Source organism: Triticum dicoccoides, chromosome 1A (assembly GCF_002162155.2).
Source record: "Triticum dicoccoides isolate Atlit2015 ecotype Zavitan chromosome 1A, WEW_v2.0, whole genome shotgun sequence".
Taxonomy (NCBI): Eukaryota; Viridiplantae; Streptophyta; class Magnoliopsida; order Poales; family Poaceae; genus Triticum; species Triticum dicoccoides.
Genome location: NC_041380.1, coordinates 86,185,597 through 86,190,560, shown reverse-complemented (window position 1 = coordinate 86,190,560; position 4,964 = coordinate 86,185,597).

Here is a 4,964-nt window from a genome sequence, read left to right as displayed (position 1 = left end):
GTGCCCTTAGCATTAACCCTTATGGTTCCTGTGTTCTGTATGAACTTCGTGTGTGTGTGTTTGAACCTCTGTGGATTGTTGGCTTGGGCATGTGCTTTATAATATAAAGCGGGGCGAAAGACTTTTTCGGTAAAATCGCAGGCGTGTAGACCCGCTCCGATCATGGCCTTGCAGGCAAGCACCTGACGGTCATACCGTGGTGCCATCACCACAACGTCAAATGCCGCCTCGCCCCGCTCCAGCTCTGCCGCGAGGCGGTCGCGCGCGAACCGGGGCACTACCACCTCGATGCCCCGCGCCGTGATGTTGGCTCCGCGCCCTTCACGAGGTCCGACGCAGAGCTCCGGCAGCAGGGGCCCTTCTGCTTCCGCCAGCAGCGCGCCGCTGTAGGACACGGCGATCTTCGCCTGGTGGCCCCCGATGCACGCTCGATAGTAGCTGTCGTCGAGCAACTCGATGTGGACGGTGAGGTTGAACACCGGTGAGAGCGTCGGCCGCCGGTCGAAGCTCCTGAGGTCCCGCGCTGGGTCCAGCCCTTCAGCGCCGGTGATGGCGACCGAGTACTCCGGCTCGGTCGGCAGGGTTGCAAAGAAGATAAGGCCCCCAAGCAAAAAGAGGAAACAAACTAGTAACGAAACGCCAACCAGCGCCATCTCGTCTCCACAGGACTTGTCCGGCGATGCGTCCGCGGCCATGCTCGTAGTTTGATCGATCGGGAAAACCCTCGTGCGTGCGTGATCGCTTCATGTCCTGTCTGCGCTAGATCGGTAGTTGTTTAGTTGGTTTCCTAAGTCTAGCTTCGTTATATAGCCGATCGACGCCATGAACTGCACGGTAGCCAAGACTCCATATCCCACAAGAAAGACAATTGTTATTACTATAATAACCCCCAAGAAAGCAAGTTCACAACATAACCCCCAATAACGCCTGCCTCTAACCTAGGCGGCACGTGCGGCGATCCCATCTACACCACCTCGGCCTCCGTCGTCTGCTCTTCCCCCTCGCCGCCGCCGGAGGTCACCGCCGGGCGAAGCCCGTGCGGTGGTGGCGGCGGGGGGGCCTTTCCCTGTACGCTCTCGCGGCAAGACCGGCGTTGGCAGCTTCCCATGTGACGGTTGACGGCGCCGCCGGCGCGCATGGGATCTTCGGCCGGTGCATGCGGCGTCCACATCCATCCAGATCGAGGCCAAGCAAAACTATTTGTGATCCAGGTGTGTGCCATCAAGTAATCTAGGAAGTTAAGATCCAGGTCAATGGCGGCTGCTTCCCTGGGCTCTCTTTCTGGATGTGATGCGCACTACACCAGGCACTAGGAGGGCTCCTTTGATCCGCATGATTCTGTTCCATCGACATGCACTGCGGGCTCTCCACCAGATTTGATCCAGCGGACCGCGGGCTCTCCCCTAGATCGGATCCGGCGGTATGCGGGCTCTCCCCCCACCTCAGTCCACGGCGGTGCCTGCTCCGAATTGCGGTGACATTGTGTGTCACAGCGTTCCTTTGGCAGTGGGTTCAAGCTTCGCGATGGTTCTCTGTTGACACCTCTCCGGTCTGCCGCTCACCTCACTCCATCGGTGGTGGTGGCTCCGGCGTCGTGGTTCTTGTGGCAATGTTGCTCGTTCCCCTGTGGCGGCTACTTTTGGGGGTGCACCTTTAATGGCACGGCTCCGGCCACGGCGGTCTCTGGGCATGTGGGGCTGTGGCGATGTGGTGGCCTTCTGCGTGTGCGGTGCGAGCCGCTGACATTGCGATCCTCGGTTGGTGGTGGTGATTTTGATCAGATTGGCCGGGCAGTGGTGACTACTGACTGTTCAGTAGTGACTTCCTACGAATCCATGACAGCGAGGTTATCGAAAAGACTTCGGGAGGTTTTATCTCTTGATCTGGTGGATGACTTTCTGTGGTGTGATATAAATTATGGACAAAGACTTGACGCACAGGGATGTTTGGTGGAGTGGCGGCGGTCAAATTGTAGCTGCTGGTATTGCGGAATAGTGGTGGCGACAACACATGCGTGGCTTTGATGGTGGTGCTGTAAGCACCTGGTCTCGAGCTCCGGGGCGAAAGCCTAGGACAGACCCGAGTGGTCATACCTGGCAATGGCGATGTTTTCTATGTCGTTACCTTGTTGGAGGCATTGCTCGGATATGTTCAGACTATTATTCAAGGTGAAAACTTTGATTCTGGCCTTTGTGGTTGAATCCGGTGACGGCGGAGCTTGAGTGTCGCTTCCTTCCTGAAGGCGTTGCTGTTGAAGATTATCGGCCTCCATGTGATGTCAATGGTTGGTGCGGACATGGTCTCAGTTGTAGTTTGTCGATTGCTGATCTGATCTCTTTGGAGCTTTTTACTTTTTCATTTTCTTTTTTCCATGCTTATGCATAGCTTTTGGTCTTGTGACCTTGCTAGTTGTTGGCGTGTTTATGCGTGTGTGTGTGTGTTAGGTTGGCTGTGTGCATCCTAATTATGCAGAGGCCGGGTGTGTGCTCATATTGTATCTTCTCGATGCTCCATGTGATTCTTTTTTCCATGCCCATGCAAGGCCGTCCCACATTTAATAGTAGTGAAAGAATATTCAGGCAGACTCGAAAAAATTATTGCTCACCGAAAAAATTAAAGCTGGAGTAAAAAAATCATATCTTCTTTCACTACTATTAAATGTGGGACGGCAGACCACGCAAGGTCAGCGGATTTCTTGGGAGAGATCACGACCCTGGTTGGGGCCAAAAGAGCGGCCAACCTGCCTTTAGTAATAGGTGGGGATTTCAACTTGATCTGCTTGGGGGCGGATAAAAATAACGGCAACATTGATTGGGCTAGGGTGTCCTTTTTCAGTAACGCAATCGCGGCAGCCGCACTGCGTGAGATTGCACGAATGGGTGCCCGATTCACGTGGCCCAACAAACAGCGTGCGCCTGTCCGTTGCGTCCTCGACCGCGTGTTTTGTACTAGCGACTGGGAGGTGTTGTTTCCCTTATGCACCCTGGTGGCTGAGACGCGTATCGGCTCAGGCCACGTCCCTTTAATCCTATCTTCTGGGGAGGATAGTGTGCGCTGTAGTCGACGATTCTTCTTTGAGACTGCCTGGTTCGGGGCCGAGGGGTTTACCCAGCTTGTCTCTGACCATTGACCCCTGATTGGTAATCAGCTCGGGCGCCAACGGGGGCCCGTAGATTTCTGGTCCTCCGCGGCTGCGTCCTTTCGGGCCTTTCTCCAGGGCTGGGGGGCTAACCACGACAGTGAGTAAACGGGAAAGGGAACGGCTCATAGAAGAAATCGCGCTCCTCGATGAACAGGTCGATGCCAGACCGTTTTCCGGAGACAAATGGGAACATAGATACTCCTTGGAAAACCAAGTCTTGGCTATCCTTAGAGCGGAGGAGGAATATTGGCGTCCTAGGGGTGGTGTCAAGTGGATCACGGAAGGTGATGCCAATACCGGCTATTTCCATGCCTACGCTAACGGCCGAAAGCGCAAGAGTACCATCCTGAGACTGCAATATGGGAAGGGGATTCTGGTGACCCAAAGTGAGATTGTGATTCACATTTATGACTTCTTCATCGAGTTGTTGGGAACAGCCGAAGAGAAGCGCCTAAGTCTCCGAGATGACTTGTGGGAGCCTACGGAATGTGTGTCCCAGCAGGGAAACGATGCCCTTGCATTGTCTTTTCTGCCACAAGAAATTGACAAGGCTCTTGCTGATATGAAGAATGACATGGTACCTGGCCTGGACGGATGGTCGGTCGAGTTCTTCAAAAAAAAATTGGCCGGTACTGAGGGACTTATTCCACGCGATCGTAAATGGCTTCGCTCTTGGCACGGTTGACTTAGCTCGCCTTAACTATGGTGTGATTTGCCTGATTCCTAAGGTAAAAGGGGTGGACGCAATCAAGCTGTTTCGCCCCATCACGCTCATAAATGTGCCTTTTAAGCTTTGTGCCAAAGCCTACGCCACTAGGTTGGCCCCGATAGCTCAACGACTCATACTTAAGAGCCAAACAGCCTTTCTCAAGGGGAGAAATATTCTCGAAGGTCCAATAGCACTAACGGAAATTATCCATGAGCTGAAACGCACTATAGGGCAAGGGGTAATCCTTAAGCTAGACTTTGAGAAAGCATACGACCGCATAAACTGGGAGTTTGTGCATAAGGTCCTCCTCAAAAAGGGTTTTGAGGCTGGATTCGTCCACCATATCATGCACCTAATATCGGGTGGGCACACCGCGGTTATATTCAATGGCGAAATTGGGAAGTTTTTCCACAACAAAAAAGGGTTACGACAAGGGGACCCCATCTCCCCGATTGTCTTCAACTTCATGGCGGATGGCTTGTCGGCTATGATTTCTATGGCCAGGGCGGCTGGGCATATCAGGGGGCTGGTTTCACACCTCATCAGTGGAGGGGTGACACACCTCCAATACGCTGATGATACCTTGTTGATGTTCGAACCAGACGACCATAGTATTGCTTCCGTTAAGCTTCTGCTACTCGTATTTGAGATCCTTTCAGGACTTAAAATCAACTTCCTAAAAAGTGAGGTCATCACCATGGGGATGGACGACCAACAAAGCATGCGAGTAGCTAACCTACTTAATTGTAAGCTAGGGAGCTTTCCAATTAAGTACCTTGGGCTTCCGATCTCGCACCGAAAATTCTCTATCCTAGAGTGGGAGCCACTTTATGGGAAAGTGGCAAATAGAGTTAGCCCGTGGCGTGGGCGATTTATGTCCTCTGCTGCCCGGCTAATCCTAACTAACTCGAGCCTTTCCTCCCTTCCTCTTTTTACTATGGGGATGTTCTTATTAGCAGATGGTGTGCACGCTAGGCTCGACACCCCTTGATCTCGGTTCTTTTGGGAAGGAACCGACATCAAACGTAAATACCACCTAGTTAAATGGGCGGCAGTGTGCAGGCCTAAGAAATTTGGTGGATTGGGGATCACAAATTCGAAACTTATGAATGT